Raw genomic sequence first — 6087 nt, 5'->3', positions numbered from 1 at the left:
CTGCTGTTCTCCTCTCCAGGGTGCTGTGTTGGGAACATCCTGGAGAGCAAACTGGGAAGGGGATTGAAGCTTTCAGGCCCTGCACTGGGGAGATGCCCTTGCATGATGGAAATGCTGTTGCAGAGCCCAGCTCTGTCCCAGCTGTGCCCATGGCCTGTCCCTGCCTGCAGTCCCTGCACAGTCACACAGCTGGACAGGGACTGAGCTGAGAGAGTCCTGAGTCCTGAAATCAACACAGGGGCTCTGGAGGGGAGTGTGGAAGTGAAGGAACGGGAGGTTATGGAGCAGAAGCCTTGGAGCTGCCTGTCAGTGAGGAGCACTGAGGTTCCCTTTTCACCCTAGATATTTCCAGAGACACCGACCCTGCAGCTCCAGAGAAGTCAGGGAGGAAAACTGTCAGGGCAACATGGCACTACAGAGTTCCTTATTTTGTGTAAGAACATATGTAATAAAACTCCTGGGTTACACAGTCTGTGGTTCACACTAGAAATGCCAATACTGAATTAAAAATAGTACAGACAAAGATTTTCCTGTGAACAAATTTCCAAAAATAAAATATCCGTGCTCGCAGAAAATCACAAGGTAAAGAATGGGCTTTAATGAGTAACATCAAAAGGGCTATAAAGAGGAAAGAGAGTTTATTGCTGCTGAAAAGAATTCATGACGATTTTCCTCAGGCCATCCTTGAGCTCCTGGTTCCTCAGGCTGTAGATGAGGGGGTTCAGGGCTGGAGGCGCCACTGAGTACAGAACTGAAACTGCCAGATCCAGGGATGGCAAGGAGATGGAGGGGGGGCTTCAGGTAGGTAAATATACCAGTGCTGACAAACAATGAAGCCACAGCCAGGTGAGGGAGGCAGGTGGAAAAGGCTTTGTGCCGTCCCTGCTCAGAGGGGATCCTCAGCACAGCCCTGAAGATCTGCACATAGGAGGAAACAATGAACACAAAACAGCCAAAAGCTAAACAGACACTAACAGTAACAAGTCCAAGTTCCCTGAGGTAGGATTTGGAGCAGGAGAGCTTGAGGATGTGTGGTATTTCACAGAAGAACTGGCCCAGGGCATTGCCATGGCACAGGGGCAGGGAAAATGTATTTGCAGTGTGCAGCAGAGCATTGAGAAAGCCACAGGCCCAGGCAGCTGCTGCCATGTGGGCACAAGCTCTGCTGCCCAGGAGGGTCCCGTAGTGCAGGGGTTTGCAGATGGACACGTAGCGGTCGTAGCACATGATGGTCAAGAGGGAAAGCTCTACTGAGATGAAGAACAGAAAAAAAAGAGCTGTGCAGCACATCCTTCATAGGAGATGTTCCTGGTGTCCCAGAGGGAATTGTGCATGGCTTTGGGCACAGTGGTGCAGATGCAGCCCAGGTCAGTGAGGGCCAGGTTGAGCAGGAAGAAGAACATGGGGGTGTGCAGGTGGTGGCCGCAGGCTACGGCGCTGATGATGAGGCCGTTGCCCAGGAGGGCAGCCAGGGAGATGCCCAGGAAGAGGCAGAAGTGCAGGAGCTGCAGCTGCCATGTGTCTGCCAATGGCAGCAGGAGGAAGTGGCTGATGGAGCTGCTGTTGGACATTTATTGTGGCTGGAGCTGGGGACCTGTAAGAAAAGTAAATATAGAATAGCTCAGTTTGGAGAGGACTTTAAATATCCCAGCCCAGCTTGGTGGCACTTTCCCCCCACTGCCTGCCCATGGCTCTGCTGCCTGGAGCTGTCCCTGCCAGAAGCTGCTCCCTCTGCCCAGGGCTGGGCCCTGCCAGTGCTGCCAGAGCCCAGCCCAGCCCTGGGGACTCAGCTCTTCGCTGCAGACCCCTCCCAGCCCAGGGCACTGCCCCGGGCCAGCGCTGCTTCTGGAGGCTCTCATGGCAATGTCACAGCAACCCTGAGGAGGTGGGAAAAGTGGCACTGATTCTGCCTGTAATAGACTCTGTGATGATTCCTGACCTGTGCTGGTTTATTGAGATCTGAGATTTTTTTTGTTTTTAATTTTTTCCAGCCTGATTAGAGAGATTAATATGTATATGCAATTTCCCATCAAGGCAACCCACAGCAGCAGATTAAAAAAGCAAGATTTTCCCTTTTATGCAGTCCCTGCCTCACTGCGCTCCCTGTATAATCTACTTGGTAACCTTATCAAGTTAAATGCCATGCTGGGAGCAGCCCTGAAAAAATGCAGCATCCTCACCACACAAGGAGAGCACTTCCAAGCCTTACCAGCTGTTTCCATCCACCCAGACCTTGTCCCCCAGTGCTGGGAGCAGCTCCCAGGGCTGGCTGAGAGCTGTCCCTGGCAGCAGCAGCAGAGTCCCTGCCCCAGCACAGCACCCTGGACTGCAGGACCCTGCTCTGCAGGACAGCCCTGGGCACCCCTGACTGCTCTGCACAAGAGAGAATCAGAGAATGTACTCACGGAGTCTGTAGGCATTGGGATGTTCCAGCTTTAGGAGATCTCTGCAGGAGCTGCAGCTGCCTTGTCCTGCAGCCAGAGGCTTCCTGTGTCAAGGGCTGGGAGTGATTCTGCCCCAGTCACTTCTGAGCATCTTCCCAGCCCTGACTGATTGAAGCTCTCTGTGCCTCTGTGCTGTGCCTGGGGTGTCTGCAGGCAGTTCCCCAGCTCTGCTGGGCTGGGAGAAGAGCTGCTTAGCAAGAGAAATATGTTTTTGAAGCTCTTCTGGGTTTCCAGCATCTCCTTCTGTGCCAGGAGCCCAGCCCAGTTTAGCAGCACAGACACAGCTCAAAGAATTTAATGACCCTCTTGGGGGTTGTTCTGAGGCCCTGAACATCAGTCCCTCTGAGGGAGGTGAAGAAACCTCGCAAGAACTCCAAGTTAGAATCAAACTCCAAAATTTCTTCAAGTTTTAATGGGTCCCACTTAAGGACTGAGAAAGTGTCCCCAGATTCCAGTTAGGGCAGGAAATTGGAGGCAGAGATGACAGGTGGGGACAAAGAGAAGCCAAGTCTAGGTGCCCTGGGGCACAGCAGGGTCTGTGCCACCAAGGGCTGGGAGGAGACACCTTGTCCTGAGCCACTGGGGCCTCCTGGCACAGCCCCAGCAAGGCTGGCCACTGTCACCCCTTGTCCTGCCCTCAGCATCTCCCCCACATCCCAGTGGCCTCAGGGATCTGCTGGGACCAGTCCCTGGGGGGCTTTGGTCAGGAATGGCCCTGGGGGGCTCCTTCATGCTCCCAGGGACTGCAGATTTTTCCAAGGAGTTTGGGTTTTGTTTTGCCTTGGAGTCTCTGAGAGCTTTGTGGAATCATGGCCTCCAATTATCTGTTTTAATTAGTCTCTTGAGAGACTTTCTAAGTAACAACACTCAGTGGGACTCATTAATGCTTCAAGGTACTTCAGGTTTTTTAAGGTACTTTCCTTTCCTTTTTCCTCTCCAAGTCTCAATAGTTTTTGGGCAATCATGGCCTCCAATTCTCCCTACCAAGGAGTCCAAGGTGAGCCTGTGTTGGGGATGGACCGCAGTGGGACCCATTATTGCTTTGAGATAATTTGGGTTTTTCTTCTGACTTGCACTCCTGGAAAGGTTTGTGCAAACTCATCTGAGGCCCTGAGATTCCAGGGCTCAGCACCAAATGCACCACAGGGTTCTTTGGGATCAAGCAAGTTCTGACAAACCATGGCTCTGCCTTGATTTCCCTCTTGTCTGGTGCTGTTCATTAGGAAGGTTTGCTGCTGCATTTATGGAGAAACATTTCAAAGAGCTTATAAGAAATATGTATTCCTATTTTAAAGGGTGTATTTCATTACTGTTTCTCTTTAGAGCAGAGGTGATTGCAGCATTCTGTCGTTGATATTGATCCAAGGTCTCTCCTCAGGAAGTCTGGCCTGCTCAGAGGAGCGATACCTTGAGTTCTAACCTAGTGTGGACAACCTTGCTCCACATTACCCAGCTCCATCCTGTCTGTCCTCTCTCACCTGGGACCTGCTTTGCTGCACTCAGATCTGGCTGCACTGAGGCAAACAGGGGTTTTCTTCCTTTTCTTTCTTTTAAGCAATTGAAAACTCCTGAGTTTCCCCATTACAAACAGACACCATCCTCAAGTTTGTTTCAAGATGCCACCATGGAGATTTATATTCCCAAGGGAGAGCTATGCAACATGTGTTTTAGACTTTGGACTCCTTGGTTCCACAAGGCCTTGTTGTGTCACCATGGACTCTTGGTTCTGTGAAGTTCTGTGGTGTCACAATGGATGTTTGGTTCCATAGGGCCCCACAGTGTCACAGGGGTTTTGTTTTTCCTGTGATAATAAGCAGCAAACCCTACTGACAGAACCAAATGCCTGGGAAGAAGGAAGAATGGGTATATGTGGAGTGATGTTTTTTGTCTTCCCAGGGCACAGTGAGGTGGGGTGGGGCCCTGCTGTCCTGGAGATGGCTGAACACCGGCCTGCCCATGGAAGGGGGAAGAGACAACAACCTCTGTCCATGGAACTACAACAGCAGAGAGGTCAGGCTAATGGCTGGGCTCAAAAGACTGTTACCAGCACAGGAAACATCAATGTGAGAGGAAAGATGTGTGCTAATGTCATTACAAATCATTTGGTGAGTGAAGGCATGGGTGTTAAGGTCTTTGAAATGGGTCGAAACATTTCTACTGACTTTGGGCAGCAGATATATTACCGGGCCCAGACAGCTTGGCTCCTGAAACAGAGAAGAGTCTGCACAAGCCTGAAAATCTGAACTTTACGGAGAAATGCCAGGTTCAAGAAGGAATATGGGGCAGGCAGGCTTGGGAAGGCTGTACCTTCCTAAAACTTTGGGTAATGGGGAAAGGAAGAGGGCAACATGTGGCCAGGAATTTAGAATAAAAGGAGTCTGCACCCTCTGAAACCTCAAGAGAGAAAATCCCATGGGTGTGTCCACAAAGGGCTAGCATTCCTCAAGTGGGTGCCGGGGTGCTGGAGTATCATGCTGTGTCTACAAAGCATCAGAGCTACTTGGGAGGGGGACTGCAGTACCGGGTTTTTCCACAGAAGAGGCAGCACTGCTCGAGGGAGGGGGAATGGCTGCAGTAGTATGCTGTAACCACAATTGGACAGCACTGTTCAGAGGGGGGTGCTGCAGTACTGGGTTGTGTCCACAAGGAGGCAGTACTGCTTGGGGCGGGGGGCTGCAGTACCTTGCTGTGTCCACAAGGGTGCAGCACTGCCCAGAAGGGGGGGACTGCAGTACCATCCTTTGTCACAAGGAGGCAGCACTGCTCCTGGGGGGGGCTGCAGTACCAGCTTCTTTCCCCAATGGTGCAACAGTGTTTGGAAGGTTGGGCTGCAGTAGTGGGCTGTATCCACAAGGGGGAAGCAATTTTGGGGGGGGAGGGGGGGCTGTAGTGCAGAGTTTTGTCCACAAGGAGGCTAGACTGGTCCGCACAGGGACGGGGCGGGGCAGCAGCAGCCGGCTGTGTCCACAAGGGGGCAGATCTGCTCAAGGAGCGGGATGGATACAGTATTGGGTTGTGTCCACAATGGGGCAGCACTGCTTGGGGGGGGCAGGCTACAGGACCATGCTGTGTCCACAAGAGGACAGACCTGCTCGAAAGGGGAGGCTGCAGTACCGGGTTATATCCAGAATGGAGTAGCACTACTCGGAAACGGGGGGGACTGCAGTACCATGCTGCGTCCACAAGGGGGCAGCACTCCTCATTGTGGGGGGGAGGGGGGCGGTTCTGGAGTATCATGCTGTGTCTAGAAGGAGTCAGAACTGCTCGGAGGTGGGTGGGGCTGCACTACCAGCTTGTGTCCACAAGAGTGCAGCACTGCTCGGAATGAGGGAGCTGCAGTAGAAAGCTGTGTCCACGGGGGGCAGCACTACTCAGGGGGCAGGCTGTAGTACAGGGTTTTGTCCAGAAGGGGGCAGCACTGTTCGGGTGGCAGGGCTGCAATACCATGCTGTGTGCACAACAGTGCTCAACGAGGGGGGCTACAGTACCACGCTGTGTCCACAGGGTGGCAGCACTGCTTGGTGGGAAGGCTGCAGTACCAGTCTGTGAATAAATTTGGGCACCACTACTTGGGGGAGGGGGGTGCTAAAGTACTGGGTTTTGTCCACACGGGGGCAACACTGAATAGGGGGAAGGCTGCAGT

The 6087-nt window shown here is 52.6% G+C and overlaps 1 pseudogene; it reads right to left on the bottom strand.

The window, feature by feature from the left end:
* Positions 1-638: 638 nt before the first annotated feature.
* LOC130266000 (olfactory receptor 14J1-like) lies at positions 639-5647 on the bottom strand (annotated as a pseudogene).
* Between the last annotated feature and the right edge of the window lie 440 nt (positions 5648-6087).

The sequence above is a fragment of the Oenanthe melanoleuca genome, unplaced genomic scaffold (genome assembly GCF_029582105.1).
Source record: "Oenanthe melanoleuca isolate GR-GAL-2019-014 unplaced genomic scaffold, OMel1.0 S001, whole genome shotgun sequence".
Classification (NCBI taxonomy): Eukaryota; Metazoa; Chordata; class Aves; order Passeriformes; family Muscicapidae; genus Oenanthe; species Oenanthe melanoleuca.
This window is presented reverse-complemented; position numbering and strand designations above follow the sequence as displayed.